This window comes from Stegostoma tigrinum, chromosome 46, assembly GCF_030684315.1.
Source record: "Stegostoma tigrinum isolate sSteTig4 chromosome 46, sSteTig4.hap1, whole genome shotgun sequence".
In the NCBI taxonomy this organism is placed as follows: Eukaryota; Metazoa; Chordata; class Chondrichthyes; order Orectolobiformes; family Stegostomatidae; genus Stegostoma; species Stegostoma tigrinum.
This window is the reverse complement of record NC_081399.1, coordinates 8,280,483-8,303,186: the sequence shown is the minus strand read 5'-3', so window position 1 is coordinate 8,303,186 and position 22,704 is coordinate 8,280,483. Positions and strand designations below refer to the sequence as shown.

Here is a 22,704-nt window from a genome sequence, read left to right as displayed (position 1 = left end):
GTCGACACCTCCTCAGAAAAGGGGGAGTGGAAGGGGGTTCTGAAATAAATAGGGAGAGAGGGGGAGGTGGATCGAAGATGGATAGAGGAGAAGATAGGTGGTGAAGAGACAGACAGGTCAAAGAGGCGGGGATGGAGCCAGTAAAGGTGAGTGTAGGTGGGGAGGTAGGGAGGAGACAGGTCATTCCAGGGAGGACAGACAGTTCAAGGGCGGCTGGATGAGGCTAGTCGGTAGGAAATGGGGGTGCGGCTTGAGGTGGGAGGAGGGGACAGATGAGAGGAAGGACAGGTTCGGGAGGTGGGGACGACCCGGGCTGGTTTTGGTGTGCGGTATGGGGGAAGGGGAGATTTTGAAGCTTGTGAAGTCCACAATAATACCATTGGGCTGCAGGGTTCCCACGCGGAATATGAGGTGCTTTTCCTGCAACCTTCGCGTAGCAACATTGTGGCACTGTAGGAGGGCCAGGATGGACATGTTGTCAAAGGAATGGGACGGGGAGTTGAAATGGTTCGTGACTGGGAGGTGCAGTTGATTAGTGCGAACCGAGCGTAGGTGTTGTGCAAAGCAATCCCCAAGCCTCTGCTTGTTTTCCCCGATGGAGAGGAGGCCACAACGGAAACAGCGTATGCAGTATACCACATTGGTAGATGTGCAGGTAAACATCTGCTTGATGTGGAAAGTCTTCTTGCGGCCTGGCATCGGGGAGATGGGGGAGGTGTAGCACCTCCTGTCGTTGGAAGGAAAAGTGCTGGGTGTGGTGTGGCTGGAGGGCAGTGTGGAGCGTACAATGGAGCCATAGAGAGAATGGTCCGTCTGGAAAGCAGACAAGGTTGGGGAGGGAAAAATGTCTTTAGTGGTGGGGTCGGATTGCAGATGGCAGAGGTGTTGGAGAATGATGCGTTGGATCCGGAGGTTGTCGGGCTGGTACGTGATGTTGAGGGGGATACATTTTTAATGTTATTGCGAAGACAGGGTGTGGGGGATGAGTTGCAGTAAATGTGGAAGACACTATCGAGGGCGTTATCAAACACTGCGGGGGCGCAACTTGTGGTCCTAGAAAAATGAGCACATCTGAGAAATACAGGAATGCCATGCCTCATCCTGGGAGCAGATGCGGCTGAGGCAAAGGAAATGGGAATGGGGATGGCATTTTTGCAGGAAGGTGGGTTGGAGGAGGTGTTTTCCAGGTAGCTGTGGGAGTCGGTGGGCTTGAAATAGATATCACTTTCCATGTTGTTGCTAGAGATGGATACAGAGAAGTTGAGGAAGGTGAGAGAGCTGTTAGAGATGGTCCAGGTAAACTTGAGGTTGGTGTGGGAGGTTTTGATGAACTGGATGAACTCTTCGGCTCCTCATGGGAGCACGAGGCAGTGCCGATTCAGTCATCAATGTAACGGAGGAAAAGGTGGGGTTTAGGGCCAGTGTATGTACGGAAGAGGGATTGTTCCATGTAACGTACAAAGAGGCAGGCGTAGCTTGAGCCCATGTGGGTAACCCATGGCCACCCCCTTTGTCTGTAGGAAGTGGGAAGAATTGAAAGAGAATTTGTTGAGGGTGAGGACGAGTTTGGCTAAGCTTTGTTTTCTGTGGAGTGGGAGGGGGAGAAAACTACAACTCATATTCCGCTTGGGAACCCTGCAGCCCAGTGGTATCAATGTGGATTTCACCAGCTTCAATATCTCCCGTCCCCCTACAGCATCCCAAAACCAGCTCAGCCCGTCCCCACTCCCTAACGTGTTCTACCTCTCACCTATCCCCTCCTCCCACATCAAGCTGCACCCCCATTTCTTCCCTCCTAACCTCATCCCACTACCTTGAACTGTACCCGCCCCCACGGGACTATCCTATCTCCTCCCTAACCCCCCACCTACACTCATCTTTACGGGCTCCATCCCTGCATCTTTGACTTGTCTGTGTCCTGTCCAGCTAGCGTCTCCTCTCACCGCCTTCTATTCTCCTCCCCCGCTCTCCCTATTTATTTCAGAGACCCCATCGCCTCCCCCATTTCTGATGAAGGAACGTCAGCCTTGCCGCTCCAAAGATGCTGCTTGGCCTGCTGTGTTCATCCAGCTCTAAACCTTGTTATCTCGGATTCTCCAGCACCTGCAGTTCCTATTATCTGTGATAGGGTGGGAGCTGGGCAATTTTTAGCATATGGAAATACAGTGTGTGTGCATCTGATGACATTCCATCAGTCTGTCTAATAGCACTCATTCCAGGCACTGGATTCACTGAGAGCTGAAATGTCTGTGAACAGAATGGACTTTTCCTCTTTTTCCTCTTGGGAATATCATTCCCAAATGACTCCTCTTCACGATAATACTTATTAACGTGTCAGTGTATCCTCCTCCAATGAGTGGGAATCAATGTTGAGTAATGTGAGATCATTTTTTGACCAAAATTGACAATGACATGAACCAAACCTACATTTCTCAACCTTGGCCGAGACATTAACTTCTTGTTCGTTCCTGAGGTCAAGTGTAAGGCATTGCTTTTTGAGTGATCAAGCTACCAGGCTTGAATCAAAACACACCTTACTCGCACACTATTGTCAAATAACAGAATAAGGGACGAAATATTAGATTCACCTAATTCCATTGGAAAACGTAACTGACTGAAGTGTTATCTGACTGCAAAACAGCAACTGTTCCAAGCGATCAGAGACAAGGGCAACTGCAGATGCTGGAGAATCCAAGACAACAAAGTGTGGAGCTGGATGAACACAGCAGGCCAAGCAGCATCTTCGGACCACAAAAGCTGACGTTTCGGGCCGAGAACCTTCAAATGTTTTTTTTTAAATGCACAATTGGCATAAAATATGCAAAGGGATCACCATGAAAGTCAGAGAATGATCTGGTGGGTCTGTCTTATAATAGAATGAAACATTCGCTTAACCTTCAGCGAAAGTGAGGGCTGAAATCCCACTTGTTTAATATGGGTGCACATTGTTGAACACCGATTAAAAACGCACAGGCTTGCGATGGCCAGGAATTGAACCCGGGTCAACTGCTTGGAAGGCAGCTATGCTCACCACTATACCACCACCGCTCTGCTGCTGACAGTGCCCCTGATTCTCAAACATATGAAAGAACGATCATCATTTTGACAAGGTCATTTGCACTGGAAGAAATCACAAATGGCTGGCGAAACTCTGAAGGTTTGGCCCCATCAGCATCACTACTTTTCAGTTCTGAAGAACAATAACTGGTTTCGAAACCTTCACTCGACTTTCACCCTACAGAAGCTTGCAGGCCTCAAGATTTTCAACAGTAATTTCTGTCTTTTCTTTTCAATCTCCAGTATGTGCAACTCCTTGCTGTAAATACAACGGGTATTAAGCATTCGAAGGGGATTCACGGTCAGGCGATCATCGACCTGATTCATTGATGCAGAGGTTAGGGAGAATCTTCAGTCGGAGTGCGGTATGGGTACTTCAAACCATTTAGAGGATTGAAGAGGTTGAGATATCTCACATAAAAACACCACTGTCGCGATGAAGATACAGCAGATGGCTGATGAGCAGATCAACTACTACCAGGTGGAATAACAAGGTGTGGAGCTGGGTGAACACAGCAGGTCAAGCAGCATCAGAGGAGCAGGAAAGCTGATGTTTCGGGCGTCGACACCTCCTCAGAAAAGGGGGAGTGGAAGGAGGTTCTGAAATAAATAGGGAGAGAGGGGGAGGTGGATCGAAGATGGATAGAGGAGAAGATAGGTGGTGAAGAGACAGACAGGTCAAAGAGGCGGGGATGGAGCCAGTAAAGGTGAGTGTAGGTGGGGAGGTAGGGAGGAGACAGGTCATTCCAGGGAGGACAGACAGTTCAAGGGCGGCTGGATGAGGCTAGTCGGTAGGAAATGGGGGTGCGGCTTGAGGTGGGAGGAGGGGACAGATGAGAGGAAGGACAGGTTCGGGAGGTGGGGACGACCCGGGCTGGTTTTGGTGTGCGGTATGGGGGAAGGGGAGATTTTGAAGCTTGTGAAGTCCACAATAATACCATTGGGCTGCAGGGTTCCCACGCGGAATATGAGGTGCTTTTCCTGCAACCTTCGCGTAGCAACATTGTGGCACTGTAGGAGGGCCAGGATGGACATGTTGTCAAAGGAATGGGACGGGGAGTTGAAAGGGTTCGTGACTGGGAGGTGCAGTTGATTAGTGCGAACCGAGCGTAGGTGTTGTGCAAAGCAATCCCCAAGCCTCTGCTTGTTTTCCCCGATGGAGAGGAGGCCACAACGGAAACAGCGTATGCAGTATACCACATTGGTAGATGTGCAGGTAAACATCTGCTTGATGTGGAAAGTCTTCTTGCGGCCTGGCATCGGGGAGATGGGGGAGGTGTAGCACCTCCTGTCGTTGGAAGGAAAAGTGCTGGGTGTGGTGTGGCTGGAGGGCAGTGTGGAGCGTACAATGGAGCCATAGAGAGAATGGTCCGTCTGGAAAGCAGACAAGGTTGGGGAGGGAAAAATGTCTTTAGTGGTGGGGTCGGATTGCAGATGGCAGAGGTGTTGGAGAATGATGCGTTGGATCCGGAGGTTTTCGGGCTGGTACGTGATGTTGAGGGGGATACATTTTTAATGTTATTGCGAAGACAGGGTGTGGGGGATGAGTTGCAGTAAATGTGGAAGGCACTATCGAGGGCGTTATCAAACACTGCGGGGGCGCAACTTGTGGTCCTAGAAAAATGAGCACATCTGAGAAATACAGGAATGCCATGCCTCATCCTGGGAACAGATGCGGCTGAGGCAAAGGAAATGGGAATGGGGATGGCATTTTTGCAGGAAGGTGGGTTGGAGGAGGTGTTTTCCAGGTAGCTGTGGGAGTCGGTGGGCTTGAAATAGATATCACTTTCCATGTTGTTGCTAGAGATGGATACAGAGAAGTTGAGGAAGGTGAGAGAGCTGTTAGAGATGGTCCAGGTAAACTTGAGGTTGGTGTGGGAGGTTTTGATGAACTGGATGAACTCTTCGGCTCCTCATGGGAGCACGAGGCAGTGCCGATTCAGTCATCAATGTAACGGAGGAAAAGGTGGGGTTTAGGGCCAGTGTATGTACGGAAGAGGGATTGTTCCATGTAACGTACAAAGAGGCAGGCGTAGCTTGAGCCCATGTGGGTAACCCATGGCCACCCCCTTTGTCTGTAGGAAGTGGGAAGAATTGAAAGAGAATTTGTTGAGGGTGAGGACGAGTTTGGCTAAGCTTTGTTTTCTGTGGAGTGGGAGGGGGAGAAAACTACAACTCATATTCCGCTTGGGAACCCTGCAGCCCAGTGGTATCAATGTGGATTTCACCAGCTTCAATATCTCCCGTCCCCCTACAGCATCCCAAAACCAGCTCAGCCCGTCCCCACTCCCTAACGTGTTCTACCTCTCACCTATCCCCTCCTCCCACATCAAGCTGCACCCCCATTTCTTCCCTCCTAACCTCATCCCACTACCTTGAACTGTACCCGCCCCCACGGGACTATCCTCTCTCCTCCCTAACCCCCCACCTACACTCATCTTTACGGGCTCCATCCCTGCATCTTTGACTTGTCTGTGTCCTGTCCAGCAAGCGTCTCCTCTCACCGCCTTCTATTCTCCTCCCCTGCTCTCCCTATTTATTTCAGAGACCCCATCGCCTCCCCCATTTCTGATGAAGTAACGTCAGCCTTGCCGCTCCAAAGATGCTGCTTGGCCTGCTGTGTTCATCCAGCTCTAAACCTTGTTATCTCGGATTCTCCAGCACCTGCAGTTCCTATTATCTGTGATAGGGTGGGAGCTGGGCAATTTTTAGCATATGGAAATACAGTGTGTGTGCATCTGATGACATTCCGTCAGTCTGACTAATAGCACTCATTCCAGGCACTGGATTCACTGAGAGCTGAAATGTCTGTGAACAGAATGGACTTTTCCTCTTTTTCCTCTTGGGAATATCATTCCCAAATGACTCCTCTTCACGATAATACTTATTAACGTGTCAGTGTATCCTCCTCCAATGAGTGGGAATCAATGTTGAGTAATGTGAGATCATTTTTTGACCAAAATTGACAATGACATGAACCAAACGTACATTTCTCAACCTTGGCCGAGACACCAACTTCTTGTTCGTTCCTGAGGTCAAGTGTAAGGCATTGCTTTTTGAGTGATCAAGCTACCAGGCTTGAATCAAAACACACCTTACTCGCACACTATTGTCAAATAACAGACTAAGGGACGAAATATTAGATTCACCTAATTCCATTGGAAAACGTAACTGACTGAAGTGTTATCTGACTGCAAAACAGCAACTGTTCCAAGCGATCAGAGACAAGGGCAACTGCAGATGCTGGAGAATCCAAGATAACAAAGTGTGGAGCTGGAGGAACACAGCAGGCCAAGCAGCATCTTCGGACCACAAAAGCTGACGTTTCGGGCCGAGAACCTTCAAATGTTTTTTTTTAAAATGCACAATTGGCATAAAATATGCAAAGGGATCACCATGAAAGTCAGAGAATGATCTGGTGGGTCTGTCTTATAATAGAATGAAACATTCGCTTAACCTTCAGCGAAAGTGAGGGCTGAAATCCCACTTGTTTAATATGGGTGCACATTGTTGAACACCGATTAAAAATGCACAGGCTTGCGATGGCCAGGAATTGAACCCGGGTCAACTGCTTGGAAGGCAGCTATGCTCACCACTATACCACCACCGCTCTGCTGCTGACAGTGCCCCTGATTCTCAAACATATGAAAGAACGATCATCATCATGACAAGGTCATTTGCACTGGAAGAAATCACAAATGGCTGGCGAAACTCTGAAGGTTTGGCCCCATCAGCATCACTACTTCGCAGTTCTGAAGAACAATAACTGGTTTCGAAACCTTCACTCGACTTTCACCCTACAGAAGCTTGCAGGCCTCAAGATTTTCAACAGTAATTTCTGTCTTTTCTTTTCAATCTCCAGTATGTGCAACTCCTTGCTGTAAATACAACGGGCATTAAGCATTCGAAGGGGATTCACGGTCAGGCGATCATCGACCTGATTCATTGATGCAGAGGTTAGGGAGAATCTTCAGTCGGAGTGCGGTATGGGTACTTCAAACCATTTAGAGGATTGAAGAGGTTGAGATATCTCACATAAAAACACCACTGTCGCGATGAAGATACAGCAGATGGCTGATGAGCAGATCAACTACTACCAGGTGGAATAACAAGGTGTGGAGCTGGGTGAACACAGCAGGTCAAGCAGCATCAGAGGAGCAGGAAAGCTGATGTTTCGGGCGTCGACACCTCCTCAGAAAAGGGGGAGTGGAAGGGGGTTCTGAAATAAATAGGGAGAGAGGGGGAGGTGGATCGAAGATGGATAGAGGAGAAGATAGGTGGTGAAGAGACAGACAGGTCAAAGAGGCGGGGATGGAGCCAGTAAAGGTGAGTGTAGGTGGGGAGGTAGGGAGGAGACAGGTCAGTCCAGGGAGGACAGACAGTTCAAGGGCGGCTGGATGAGGCTAGTCGGTAGGAAATGGGGGTGCGGCTTGAGGTGGGAGGAGGGGACAGATGAGAGGAAGGACAGGTTAGGGAGGTGGGGACGACCCGGGCTGGTTTTGGTGTGCGGTATGGGGGAAGGGGAGATTTTGAAGCTTGTGAAGTCCACAATAATACCATTGGGCTGCAGGGTTCCCACGCGGAATATGAGGTGCTTTTCCTGCAACCTTCGCGTAGCAACATTGTGGCACTGTAGGAGGGCCAGGATGGACAAATTGTCAAAGGAATGGGACGGGGAGTTGAAATGGTTCGTGACTGGGAGGTGCAGTTGATTAGTGCGAACCGAGCGTAGGTGTTGTGCAAAGCAATCCCCAAGCCTCTGCTTGTTTTCCCCGATGGAGAGGAGGCCACAACGGAAACAGCGTATGCAGTATACCACATTGGTAGATGTGCAGGTAAACATCTGCTTGATGTGGAAAGTCTTCTTGCGGCCTGGCATCGGGGAGATGGGGGAGGTGTAGCACCTCCTGTCGTTGGAAGGAAAAGTGCTGGGTGTGGTGTGGCTGGAGGGCAGTGTGGAGCGTACAATGGAGCCATAGAGAGAATGGTCCGTCTGGAAAGCAGACAAGGTTGGGGAGGGAAAAATGTCTTTAGTGGTGGGGTCGGATTGCAGATGGCAGAGGTGTTGGAGAATGATGCGTTGGATCCGGAGGTTGTCGGGCTGGTACGTGATGTTGAGGGGGATACATTTTTAATGTTATTGCGAAGACAGGGTGTGGGGGATGAGTTGCAGTAAATGTGGAAGACACTATCGAGGGCGTTATCAAACACTGCGGGGGCGCAACTTGTGGTCCTAGAAAAATGAGCACATCTGAGAAATACAGGAATGCCATGCCTCATCCTGGGAGCAGATGCGGCTGAGGCAAAGGAAATGGGAATGGGGATGGCATTTTTGCAGGAAGGTGGGTTGGAGGAGGTGTTTTCCAGGTAGCTGTGGGAGTCGGTGGGCTTGAAATAGATATCACTTTCCATGTTGTTGCTAGAGATGGATACAGAGAAGTTGAGGAAGGTGAGAGAGCTGTTAGAGATGGTCCAGGTAAACTTGAGGTTGGTGTGGGAGGTTTTGATGAACTGGATGAACTCTTCGGCTCCTCATGGGAGCACGAGGCAGTGCCGATTCAGTCATCAATGTAACGGAGGAAAAGGTGGGGTTTAGGGCCAGTGTATGTACGGAAGAGGGATTGTTCCATGTAACGTACAAAGAGGCAGGCGTAGCTTGAGCCCATGTGGGTAACCCATGGCCACCCCCTTTGTCTGTAGGAAGTGGGAAGAATTGAAAGAGAATTTGTTGAGGGTGAGGACGAGTTTGGCTAAGCTTTGTTTTCTGTGGAGTGGGAGGGGGAGAAAACTACAACTCATATTCCGCTTGGGAACCCTGCAGCCCAGTGGTATCAATGTGGATTTCACCAGCTTCAATATCTCCCGTCCCCCTACAGCATCCCAAAACCAGCTCAGCCCGTCCCCACTCCCTAACGTGTTCTACCTCTCACCTATCCCCTCCTCCCACATCAAGCTGCACCCCCATTTCTTCCCTCCTAACCTCATCCCACTACCTTGAACTGTACCCGCCCCCACGGGACTATCCTATCTCCTCCCTAACCCCCCACCTACACTCATCTTTACGGGCTCCATCCCTGCATCTTTGACTTGTCTGTGTCCTGTCCAGCTAGCGTCTCCTCTCACCGCCTTCTATTCTCCTCCCCCGCTCTCCCTATTTATTTCAGAGACCCCATCGCCTCCCCCATTTCTGATGAAGGAACGTCAGCCTTGCCGCTCCAAAGATGCTGCTTGGCCTGCTGTGTTCATCCAGCTCTAAACCTTGTTATCTCGGATTCTCCAGCACCTGCAGTTCCTATTATCTGTGATAGGGTGGGAGCTGGGCAATTTTTAGCATATGGAAATACAGTGTGTGTGCATCTGATGACATTCCGTCAGTCTGACTAATAGCACTCATTCCAGGCACTGGATTCACTGAGAGCTGAAATGTCTGTGAACAGAATGGACTTTTCCTCTTTTTCCTCTTGGGAATATCATTCCCAAATGACTCCTCTTCACGATAATACTTATTAACGTGTCAGTGTATCCTCCTCCAATGAGTGGGAATCAATGTTGAGTAATGTGAGATCATTTTTTGACCAAAATTGACAATGACATGAACCAAACCTACATTTCTCAACCTTGGCCGAGACACCAACTTCTTGTTCGTTCCTGAGGTCAAGTGTAAGGCATTGCTTTTTGAGTGATCAAGCTACCAGGCTTGAATCAAAACACACCTTACTCGCACACTATTGTCAAATAACAGAATAAGGGACGAAATATTAGATTCACCTAATTCCATTGGAAAACGTAACTGACTGAAGTGTTATCTGACTGCAAAACAGCAACTGTTCCAAGCGATCAGAGACAAGGGCAACTGCAGATGCTGGAGAATCCAAGACAACAAAGTGTGGAGCTGGATGAACACAGCAGGCCAAGCAGCATCTTCGGACCACAAAAGCTGACGTTTCGGGCCGAGAACCTTCAAATGTTTTTTTTTAAAATGCACAATTGGCATAAAATATGCAAAGGGATCACCATGAAAGTCAGAGAATGATCTGGTGGGTCTGTCTTATAATAGAATGAAACATTCGCTTAACCTTCAGCGAAAGTGAGGGCTGAAATCCCACTTGTTTAATATGGGTGCACATTGTTGAACACCGATTAAAAATGCACAGGTTTGCGATGGCAGGAATTGAACCCGGGTCAACTGCTTGGAAGGCAGCTATGCTCACCACTATACCACCACCGCTCTGCTGCTGACAGTGCCCCTGATTCTCAAACATATGAAAGAACGATCATCATTTTGACAAGGTCATTTGCACTGGAAGAAATCACAAATGGCTGGCGAAACTCTGAAGGTTTGGCCCCATCAGCATCACTACTTCACAGTTCTGAAGAACAATAACTGGTTTCGAAACCTTCACTCGACTTTCACCCTACAGAAGCTTGCAGGCCTCAAGATTTTCAACAGTAATTTCTGTCTTTTCTTTTCGATCTCCAGTATGTGCAACTCCTTGCTGTAAATACAACGGGCATTAAGCATTCGAAGGGGATTCACGGTCAGGCGATCATCGACCTGATTCATTGATGCAGAGGTTAGGGAGAATCTTCAGTCGGAGTGCGGTATGGGTACTTCAAACCATTTAGAGGATTGAAGAGGTTGAGATATCTCACATAAAAACACCACTGTCGCGATGAAGATACAGCAGATGGCTGATGAGCAGATCAACTACTACCAGGTGGAATAACAAGGTGTGGAGCTGGGTGAACACAGCAGGTCAAGCAGCATCAGAGGAGCAGGAAAGCTGATGTTTCGGGCGTCGACACCTCCTCAGAAAAGGGGGAGTGGAAGGAGGTTCTGAAATAAATAGGGAGAGAGGGGGAGGTGGATCGAAGATGGATAGAGGAGAAGATAGGTGGTGAAGAGACAGACAGGTCAAAGAGGCGGGGATGGAGCCAGTAAAGGTGAGTGTAGGTGGGGAGGTAGGGAGGAGACAGGTCATTCCAGGGAGGACAGACAGTTCAAGGGCGGCTGGATGAGGCTAGTCGGTAGGAAATGGGGGTGCGGCTTGAGGTGGGAGGAGGGGACAGATGAGAGGAAGGACAGGTTCGGGAGGTGGGGACGACCCGGGCTGGTTTTGGTGTGCGGTATGGGGGAAGGGGAGATTTTGAAGCTTGTGAAGTCCACAATAATACCATTGGGCTGCAGGGTTCCCACGCGGAATATGAGGTGCTTTTCCTGCAACCTTCGCGTAGCAACATTGTGGCACTGTAGGAGGGCCAGGATGGACATGTTGTCAAAGGAATGGGACGGGGAGTTGAAATGGTTCGTGACTGGGAGGTGCAGTTGATTAGTGCGAACCGAGCGTAGGTGTTGTGCAAAGCAATCCCCAAGCCTCTGCTTGTTTTCCCCGATGGAGAGGAGGCCACAACGGAAACAGCGTATGCAGTATACCACATTGGTAGATGTGCAGGTAAACATCTGCTTGATGTGGAAAGTCTTCTTGCGGCCTGGCATCGGGGAGATGGGGGAGGTGTAGCACCTCCTGTCGTTGGAAGGAAAAGTGCTGGGTGTGGTGTGGCTGGAGGGCAGTGTGGAGCGTACAATGGAGCCATAGAGAGAATGGTCCGTCTGGAAAGCAGACAAGGTTGGGGAGGGAAAAATGTCTTTAGTGGTGGGGTCGGATTGCAGATGGCAGAGGTGTTGGAGAATGATGCGTTGGATCCGGAGGTTGTCGGGCTGGTACGTGATGTTGAGGGGGATACATTTTTAATGTTATTGCGAAGACAGGGTGTGGGGGATGAGTTGCAGTAAATGTGGAAGACACTATCGAGGGCGTTATCAAACACTGCGGGGGCGCAACTTGTGGTCCTAGAAAAATGAGCACATCTGAGAAATACAGGAATGCCATGCCTCATCCTGGGAACAGATGCGGCTGAGGCAAAGGAAATGGGAATGGGGATGGCATTTTTGCAGGAAGGTGGGTTGGAGGAGGTGTTTTCCAGGTAGCTGTGGGAGTCGGTGGGCTTGAAATAGATATCACTTTCCATGTTGTTGCTAGAGATGGATACAGAGAAGTTGAGGAAGGTGAGAGAGCTGTTAGAGATGGTCCAGGTAAACTTGAGGTTGGTGTGGGAGGTTTTGATGAACTGGATGAACTCTTCGGCTCCTCATGGGAGCACGAGGCAGTTCCGATTCAGTCATCAATGTAACGGAGGAAAAGGTGGGGTTTAGGGCCAGTGTATGTACGGAAGAGGGATTGTTCCATGTAACGTACAAAGAGGCAGGCGTAGCTTGAGCCCATGTGGGTAACCCATGGCCACCCCCTTTGTCTGTAGGAAGTGGGAAGAATTGAAAGAGAATTTGTTGAGGGTGAGGACGAGTTTGGCTAAGCTTTGTTTTCTGTGGAGTGGGAGGGGGAGAAAACTACAACTCATATTCCGCTTGGGAACCCTGCAGCCCAGTGGTATCAATGTGGATTTCACCAGCTTCAATATCTCCCGTCCCCCTACAGCATCCCAAAACCAGCTCAGCCCGTCCCCACTCCCTAACGTGTTCTACCTCTCACCTATCCCCTCCTCCCACATCAAGCTGCACCCCCATTTCTTCCCTCCTAACCTCATCCCACTACCTTGAACTGTACCCGCCCCCACGGGACTATCCTATCTCCTCCCTAACCCCCCACCTACACTCATCTTTACGGGCTCCATCCCTGCATCTTTGACTTGTCTGTGTCCTGTCCAGCAAGCGTCTCCTCTCACCGCCTTCTATTCTCCTCCCCTGCTCTCCCTATTTATTTCAGAGACCCCATCGCCTCCCCCATTTCTGATGAAGGAACGTCAGCCTTGCCGCTCCAAAGATGCTGCTTGGCCTGCTGTGTTCATCCAGCTCTAAACCTTGTTATCTCGGATTCTCCAGCACCTGCAGTTCCTATTATCTGTGATAGGGTGGGAGCTGGGCAATTTTTAGCATATGGAAATACAGTGTGTGTGCATCTGATGACATTCCGTCAGTCTGACTAATAGCACTCATTCCAGGCACTGGATTCACTGAGAGCTGAAATGTCTGTGAACAGAATGGACTTTTCCTCTTTTTCCTCTTGGGAATATCATTCCCAAATGACTCCTCTTCACGATAATACTTATTAACGTGTCAGTGTATCCTCCTCCAATGAGTGGGAATCAATGTTGAGTAATGTGAGATCATTTTTTGACCAAAATTGACAATGACATGAACCAAACGTACATTTCTCAACCTTGGCCGAGACACCAACTTCTTGTTCGTTCCTGAGGTCAAGTGTAAGGCATTGCTTTTTGAGTGATCAAGCTACCAGGCTTGAATCAAAACACACCTTACTCGCACACTATTGTCAAATAACAGACTAAGGGACGAAATATTAGATTCACCTAATTCCATTGGAAAACGTAACTGACTGAAGTGTTATCTGACTGCAAAACAGCAACTGTTCCAAGCGATCAGAGACAAGGGCAACTGCAGATGCTGGAGAATCCAAGATAACAAAGTGTGGAGCTGGAGGAACACAGCAGGCCAAGCAGCATCTTCGGACCACAAAAGCTGACGTTTCGGGCCGAGAACCTTCAAATGTTTTTTTTTAAAATGCACAATTGGCATAAAATATGCAAAGGGATCACCATGAAAGTCAGAGAATGATCTGGTGGGTCTGTCTTATAATAGAATGAAACATTCGCTTAACCTTCAGCGAAAGTGAGGGCTGAAATCCCACTTGTTTAATATGGGTGCACATTGTTGAACACCGATTAAAAATGCACAGGCTTGCGATGGCCAGGAATTGAACCCGGGTCAACTGCTTGGAAGGCAGCTATGCTCACCACTATACCACCACCGCTCTGCTGCTGACAGTGCCCCTGATTCTCAAACATATGAAAGAACGATCATCATCATGACAAGGTCATTTGCACTGGAAGAAATCACAAATGGCTGGCGAAACTCTGAAGGTTTGGCCCCATCAGCATCACTACTTCGCAGTTCTGAAGAACAATAACTGGTTTCGAAACCTTCACTCGACTTTCACCCTACAGAAGCTTGCAGGCCTCAAGATTTTCAACAGTAATTTCTGTCTTTTCTTTTCAATCTCCAGTATGTGCAACTCCTTGCTGTAAATACAACGGGCATTAAGCATTCGAAGGGGATTCACGGTCAGGCGATCATCGACCTGATTCATTGATGCAGAGGTTAGGGAGAATCTTCAGTCGGAGTGCGGTATGGGTACTTCAAACCATTTAGAGGATTGAAGAGGTTGAGATATCTCACATAAAAACACCACTGTCGCGATGAAGATACAGCAGATGGCTGATGAGCAGATCAACTACTACAAGGTGGAATAACAAGGTGTGGAGCTGGGTGAACACAGCAGGTCAAGCAGCATCAGAGGAGCAGGAAAGCTGATGTTTCGGGCGTCGACACCTCCTCAGAAAAGGGGGAGTGGAAGGGGGTTCTGAAATAAATAGGGAGAGAGGGGGAGGTGGATCGAAGATGGATAGAGGAGAAGATAGGTGGTGAAGAGACAGACAGGTCAAAGAGGCGGGGATGGAGCCAGTAAAGGTGAGTGTAGGTGGGGAGGTAGGGAGGAGACAGGTCAGTCCAGGGAGGACAGACAGTTCAAGGGCGGCTGGATGAGGCTAGTCGGTAGGAAATGGGGGTGCGGCTTGAGGTGGGAGGAGGGGACAGATGAGAGGAAGGACAGGTTAGGGAGGTGGGGACGACCCGGGCTGGTTTTGGTGTGCGGTATGGGGGAAGGGGAGATTTTGAAGCTTGTGAAGTCCACAATAATACCATTGGGCTGCAGGGTTCCCACGCGGAATATGAGGTGCTTTTCCTGCAACCTTCGCGTAGCAACATTGTGGCACTGTAGGAGGGCCAGGATGGACAAATTGTCAAAGGAATGGGACGGGGAGTTGAAATGGATCGCGACTGGGAGGTGCAGTTGAGTAGTGCGAACCGAGCGTAGGTGTTGTGCAAAGCAATCCCCAAGCCTCTGCTTGTTTTCCCCGATGGAGAGGAGGCCACAACGGAAACAGCGTATGCAGTATACCACATTGGTAGATGTGCAGGTAAACATCTGCTTGATGTGGAAAGTCTTCTTGCGGCCTGGCATCGGGGAGATGGGGGAGGTGTAGCACCTCCTGTCGTTGGAAGGAAAAGTGCTGGGTGTGGTGTGGCTGGAGGGCAGTGTGGAGCGTACAATGGAGCCATAGAGAGAATGGTCCGTCTGGAAAGCAGACAAGGTTGGGGAGGGAAAAATGTCTTTAGTGGTGGGGTCGGATTGCAGATGGCAGAGGTGTTGGAGAATGATGCGTTGGATCCGGAGGTTGTCGGGCTGGTACGTGATGTTGAGGGGGATACATTTTTAATGTTATTGCGAAGACAGGGTGTGGGGGATGAGTTGCAGTAAATGTGGAAGACACTATCGAGGGCGTTATCAAACACTGCGGGGGCGCAACTTGTGGTCCTAGAAAAATGAGCACATCTGAGAAATACAGGAATGCCATGCCTCATCCTGGGAGCAGATGCGGCTGAGGCAAAGGAAATGGGAATGGGGATGGCATTTTTGCAGGAAGGTGGGTTGGAGGAGGTGTTTTCCAGGTAGCTGTGGGAGTCGGTGGGCTTGAAATAGATATCACTTTCCATGTTGTTGCTAGAGATGGATACAGAGAAGTTGAGGAAGGTGAGAGAGCTGTTAGAGATGGTCCAGGTAAACTTGAGGTTGGTGTGGGAGGTTTTGATGAACTGGATGAACTCTTCGGCTCCTCATGGGAGCACGAGGCAGTGCCGATTCAGTCATCAATGTAACGGAGGAAAAGGTGGGGTTTAGGGCCAGTGTATGTACGGAAGAGGGATTGTTCCATGTAACGTACAAAGAGGCAGGCGTAGCTTGAGCCCATGTGGGTAACCCATGGCCACCCCCTTTGTCTGTAGGAAGTGGGAAGAATTGAAAGAGAATTTGTTGAGGGTGAGGACGAGTTTGGCTAAGCTTTGTTTTCTGTGGAGTGGGAGGGGGAGAAAACTACAACTCATATTCCGCTTGGGAACCCTGCAGCCCAGTGGTATCAATGTGGATTTCACCAGCTTCAATATCTCCCGTCCCCCTACAGCATCCCAAAACCAGCTCAGCCCGTCCCCACTCCCTAACGTGTTCTACCTCTCACCTATCCCCTCCTCCCACATCAAGCTGCACCCCCATTTCTTCCCTCCTAACCTCATCCCACTACCTTGAACTGTACCCGCCCCCACGGGACTATCCTATCTCCTCCCTAACCCCCCACCTACACTCATCTTTACGGGCTCCATCCCTGCATCTTTGACTTGTCTGTGTCCTGTCCAGCTAGCGTCTCCTCTCACCGCCTTCTATTCTCCTCCCCCGCTCTCCCTATTTATTTCAGAGACCCCATCGCCTCCCCCATTTCTGATGAAGGAACGTCAGCCTTGCCGCTCCAAAGATGCTGCTTGGCCTGCTGTGTTCATCCAGCTCTAAACCTTGTTATCTCGGATTCTCCAGCACCTGCAGTTCCTATTATCTGTGATAGGGTGGGAGCTGGGCAATTTTTAGCATATGGAAATACAGTGTGTGTGCATCTGATGACATTCCGTCAGTCTGACTAATAGCACTCATTCCAGGCACTGGATTCACTGAGAGCTGAAATGTCTGTGAACAGAATGGACTTTTCCTCTTTTTCCTCTTGGGAATATCATTCCCAAATGACTCCTCTTCACGATAATACTTATTAACGTGTCAGTGTATCCTCCTCCAATGAGTGGGAATCAATGTTGAGTAATGTGAGATCATTTTTTGACCAAAATTGACAATGACATGAACCAAACCTACATTTCTCAACCTTGGCCGAGACACCAACTTCTTGTTCGTTCCTGAGGTCAAGTGTAAGGCATTGCTTTTTGAGTGATCAAGCTACCAGGCTTGAATCAAAACACACCTTACTCGCACACTATTGTCAAATAACAGAATAAGGGACGAAATATTAGATTCACCTAATTCCATTGGAAAACGTAACTGACTGAAGTGTTATCTGACTGCAAAACAGCAACTGTTCCAAGCGATCAGAGACAAGGGCAACTGCAGATGCTGGAGAATCCAAGACAACAAAGTGTGGAGCTGGATGAACACAGCAGGCCAAGCAGCATCTTCGGACCACAAAAGCTGACGTTTCGGGCCGAGAACCTTCAAATGTTTTTTTTTAAAATGCACAATTGGCATAAAATATGCAAAGGGATCACCATGAAAGTCAGAGAATGATCTGGTGGGTCTGTCTTATAATAGAATGAAACATTCGCTTAACCTTCAGCGAAAGTGAGGGCTGAAATCCCACTTGTTTAATATGGGTGCACATTGTTGAACACCGATTAAAAATGCACAGGTTTGCGATGGCAGGAATTGAACCCGGGTCAACTGCTTGGAAGGCAGCTATGCTCACCACTATACCACCACCGCTCTGCTGCTGACAGTGCCCCTGATTCTCAAACATATGAAAGAACGATCATCATTTTGACAAGGTCATTTGCACTGGAAGAAATCACAAATGGCTGGCGAAACTCTGAAGGTTTGGCCCCATCAGCATCACTACTTCACAGTTCTGAAGAACAATAACTGGTTTCGAAACCTTCACTCGACTTTCACCCTACAGAAGCTTGCAGGCCTCAAGATTTTCAACAGTAATTTCTGTCTTTTCTTTTCGATCTCCAGTATGTGCAACTCCTTGCTGTAAATACAACGGGCATTAAGCATTCGAAGGGGATTCACGGTCAGGCGATCATCGACCTGATTCATTGATGCAGAGGTTAGGGAGAATCTTCAGTCGGAGTGCGGTATGGGTACTTCAAACCATTTAGAGGATTGAAGAGGTTGAGATATCTCACATAAAAACACCACTGTCGCGATGAAGATACAGCAGATGGCTGATGAGCAGATCAACTACTACCAGGTGGAATAACAAGGTGTGGAGCTGGGTGAACACAGCAGGTCAAGCAGCATCAGAGGAGCAGGAAAGCTGATGTTTCGGGCGTCGACACCTCCTCAGAAAAGGGGGAGTGGAAGGAGGTTCTGAAATAAATAGGGAGAGAGGGGGAGGTGGATCGAAGATGGATAGAGGAGAAGATAGGTGGTGAAGAGACAGACAGGTCAAAGAGGCGGGGATGGAGCCAGTAAAGGTGAGTGTAGGTGGGGAGGTAGGGAGGAGACAGGTCATTCCAGGGAGGACAGACAGTTCAAGGGCGGCTGGATGAGGCTAGTCGGTAGGAAATGGGGGTGCGGCTTGAGGTGGGAGGAGGGGACAGATGAGAGGAAGGACAGGTTCGGGAGGTGGGGACGACCCGGGCTGGTTTTGGTGTGCGGTATGGGGGAAGGGGAGATTTTGAAGCTTGTGAAGTCCACAATAATACCATTGGGCTGCAGGGTTCCCACGCGGAATATGAGGTGCTTTTCCTGCAACCTTCGCGTAGCAACATTGTGGCACTGTAGGAGGGCCAGGATGGACATGTTGTCAAAGGAATGGGACGGGGAGTTGAAATGGTTCGTGACTGGGAGGTGCAGTTGATTAGTGCGAACCGAGCGTAGGTGTTGTGCAAAGCAATCCCCAAGCCTCTGCTTGTTTTCCCCGATGGAGAGGAGGCCACAACGGAAACAGCGTATGCAGTATACCACATTGGTAGATGTGCAGGTAAACATCTGCTTGATGTGGAAAGTCTTCTTGCGGCCTGGCATCGGGGAGATGGGGGAGGTGTAGCACCTCCTGTCGTTGGAAGGAAAAGTGCTGGGTGTGGTGTGGCTGGAGGGCAGTGTGGAGCGTACAATGGAGCCATAGAGAGAATGGTCCGTCTGGAAAGCAGACAAGGTTGGGGAGGGAAAAATGTCTTTAGTGGTGGGGTCGGATTGCAGATGGCAGAGGTGTTGGAGAATGATGCGTTGGATCCGGAGGTTGTCGGGCTGGTACGTGATGTTGAGGGGGATACATTTTTAATGTTATTGCGAAGACAGGGTGTGGGGGATGAGTTGCAGTAAATGTGGAAGACACTATCGAGGGCGTTATCAAACACTGCGGGGGCGCAACTTGTGGTCCTAGAAAAATGAGCACATCTGAGAAATACAGGAATGCCATGCCTCATCCTGGGAACAGATGCGGCTGAGGCAAAGGAAATGGGAATGGGGATGGCATTTTTGCAGGAAGGTGGGTTGGAGGAGGTGTTTTCCAGGTAGCTGTGGGAGTCGGTGGGCTTGAAATAGATATCACTTTCCATGTTGTTGCTAGAGATGGATACAGAGAAGTTGAGGAAGGTGAGAGAGCTGTTAGAGATGGTCCAGGTAAACTTGAGGTTGGTGTGGGAGGTTTTGATGAACTGGATGAACTCTTCGGCTCCTCATGGGAGCACGAGGCAGTTCCGATTCAGTCATCAATGTAACGGAGGAAAAGGTGGGGTTTAGGGCCAGTGTATGTACGGAAGAGGGATTGTTCCATGTAACGTACAAAGAGGCAGGCGTAGCTTGAGCCCATGTGGGTAACCCATGGCCACCCCCTTTGTCTGTAGGAAGTGGGAAGAATTGAAAGAGAATTTGTTGAGGGTGAGGACGAGTTTGGCTAAGCTTTGTTTTCTGTGGAGTGGGAGGGGGAGAAAACTACAACTCATATTCCGCTTGGGAACCCTGCAGCCCAGTGGTATCAATGTGGATTTCACCAGCTTCAATATCTCCCGTCCCCCTACAGCATCCCAAAACCAGCTCAGCCCGTCCCCACTCCCTAACGTGTTCTACCTCTCACCTATCCCCTCCTCCCACATCAAGCTGCACCCCCATTTCTTCCCTCCTAACCTCATCCCACTACCTTGAACTGTACCCGCCCCCACGGGACTATCCTATCTCCTCCCTAACCCCCCACCTACACTCATCTTTACGGGCTCCATCCCTGCATCTTTGACTTGTCTGTGTCCTGTCCAGCAAGCGTCTCCTCTCACCGCCTTCTATTCTCCTCCCCTGCTCTCCCTATTTATTTCAGAGACCCCATCGCCTCCCCCATTTCTGATGAAGGAACGTCAGCCTTGCCGCTCCAAAGATGCTGCTTGGCCTGCTGTGTTCATCCAGCTCTAAACCTTGTTATCTCGGATTCTCCAGCACCTGCAGTTCCTATTATCTGTGATAGGGTGGGAGCTGGGCAATTTTTAGCATATGGAAATACAGTGTGTGTGCATCTGATGACATTCCGTCAGTCTGACTAATAGCACTCATTCCAGGCACTGGATTCACTGAGAGCTGAAATGTCTGTGAACAGAATGGACTTTTCCTCTTTTTCCTCTTGGGAATATCATTCCCAAATGACTCCTCTTCACGATAATACTTATTAACGTGTCAGTGTATCCTCCTCCAATGAGTGGGAATCAATGTTGAGTAATGTGAGATCATTTTTTGACCAAAATTGACAATGACATGAACCAAACGTACATTTCTCAACCTTGGCCGAGACACCAACTTCTTGTTCGTTCCTGAGGTCAAGTGTAAGGCATTGCTTTTTGAGTGATCAAGCTACCAGGCTTGAATCAAAACACACCTTACTCGCACACTATTGTCAAATAACAGACTAAGGGACGAAATATTAGATTCACCTAATTCCATTGGAAAACGTAACTGACTGAAGTGTTATCTGACTGCAAAACAGCAACTGTTCCAAGCGATCAGAGACAAGGGCAACTGCAGATGCTGGAGAATCCAAGATAACAAAGTGTGGAGCTGGAGGAACACAGCAGGCCAAGCAGCATCTTCGGACCACAAAAGCTGACGTTTCGGGCCGAGAACCTTCAAATGTTTTTTTTTAAAATGCACAATTGGCATAAAATATGCAAAGGGATCACCATGAAAGTCAGAGAATGATCTGGTGGGTCTGTCTTATAATAGAATGAAACATTCGCTTAACCTTCAGCGAAAGTGAGGGCTGAAATCCCACTTGTTTAATATGGGTGCACATTGTTGAACACCGATTAAAAATGCACAGGCTTGCGATGGCCAGGAATTGAACCCGGGTCAACTGCTTGGAAGGCAGCTATGCTCACCACTATACCACCACCGCTCTGCTGCTGACAGTGCCCCTGATTCTCAAACATATGAAAGAACGATCATCATCATGACAAGGTCATTTGCACTGGAAGAAATCACAAATGGCTGGCGAAACTCTGAAGGTTTGGCCCCATCAGCATCACTACTTCGCAGTTCTGAAGAACAATAACTGGTTTCGAAACCTTCACTCGACTTTCACCCTACAGAAGCTTGCAGGCCTCAAGATTTTCAACAGTAATTTCTGTCTTTTCTTTTCAATCTCCAGTATGTGCAACTCCTTGCTGTAAATACAACGGGCATTAAGCATTCGAAGGGGATTCACGGTCAGGCGATCATCGACCTGATTCATTGATGCAGAGGTTAGGGAGAATCTTCAGTCGGAGTGCGGTATGGGTACTTCAAACCATTTAGAGGATTGAAGAGGTTGAGATATCTCACATAAAAACACCACTGTCGCGATGAAGATACAGCAGATGGCTGATGAGCAGATCAACTACTACAAGGTGGAATAACAAGGTGTGGAGCTGGGTGAACACAGCAGGTCAAGCAGCATCAGAGGAGCAGGAAAGCTGATGTTTCGGGCGTCGACACCTCCTCAGAAAAGGGGGAGTGGAAGGGGGTTCTGAAATAAATAGGGAGAGAGGGGGAGGTGGATCGAAGATGGATAGAGGAGAAGATAGGTGGTGAAGAGACAGACAGGTCAAAGAGGCGGGGATGGAGCCAGTAAAGGTGAGTGTAGGTGGGGAGGTAGGGAGGAGACAGGTCAGTCCAGGGAGGACAGACAGTTCAAGGGCGGCTGGATGAGGCTAGTCGGTAGGAAATGGGGGTGCGGCTTGAGGTGGGAGGAGGGGACAGATGAGAGGAAGGACAGGTTAGGGAGGTGGGGACGACCCGGGCTGGTTTTGGTGTGCGGTATGGGGGAAGGGGAGATTTTGAAGCTTGTGAAGTCCACAATAATACCATTGGGCTGCAGGGTTCCCACGCGGAATATGAGGTGCTTTTCCTGCAACCTTCGCGTAGCAACATTGTGGCACTGTAGGAGGGCCAGGATGGACAAATTGTCAAAGGAATGGGACGGGGAGTTGAAATGGATCGCGACTGGGAGGTGCAGTTGAGTAGTGCGAACCGAGCGTAGGTGTTGTGCAAAGCAATCCCCAAGCCTCTGCTTGTTTTCCCCGATGGAGAGGAGGCCACAACGGAAACAGCTTATGCAGTATACCACATTGGTAGATGTGCAGGTAAACATCTGCTTGATGTGGAAAGTCTTCTTGCGGCCTGGCATCGGGGAGATGGGGGAGGTGTAGCACCTCCTGTCGTTGGAAGGAAAAGTGCTGGGTGTGGTGTGGCTGGAGGGCAGTGTGGAGCGTACAATGGAGCCATAGAGAGAATGGTCCGTCTGGAAAGCAGACAAGGTTGGGGAGGGAAAAATGTCTTTAGTGGTGGGGTCGGATTGCAGATGGCAGAGGTGTTGGAGAATGATGCGTTGGATCCGGAGGTTGTCGGGCTGGTACGTGATGTTGAGGGGGATACATTTTTAATGTTATTGCGAAGACAGGGTGTGGGGGATGAGTTGCAG

At 49.3% G+C, this 22,704-nt stretch overlaps 4 non-coding genes across 4 annotated transcripts; all 4 read right to left on the bottom strand.

Annotated features, from left to right (window-relative positions):
- Positions 1-2,976: 2,976 nt before the first annotated feature.
- On the bottom strand, positions 2,977-3,048 carry trnag-ucc (transfer RNA glycine (anticodon UCC)). Its single transcript has one exon. It is a non-coding gene; the product is annotated as a tRNA-Gly (tRNA).
- A 3,547-nt stretch (positions 3,049-6,595) lies between these two features.
- Positions 6,596-6,667, bottom strand: trnag-ucc (transfer RNA glycine (anticodon UCC)). The gene has a single exon. It is a non-coding gene; the product is annotated as a tRNA-Gly (tRNA).
- Positions 6,668-13,832: 7,165 nt separating this feature from the next.
- trnag-ucc (transfer RNA glycine (anticodon UCC)) lies at positions 13,833-13,904 on the bottom strand. Its single transcript has one exon. It is a non-coding gene; the product is annotated as a tRNA-Gly (tRNA).
- A 7,165-nt stretch (positions 13,905-21,069) lies between these two features.
- trnag-ucc (transfer RNA glycine (anticodon UCC)) lies at positions 21,070-21,141 on the bottom strand. The gene has a single exon. It is a non-coding gene; the product is annotated as a tRNA-Gly (tRNA).
- Between the last annotated feature and the right edge of the window lie 1,563 nt (positions 21,142-22,704).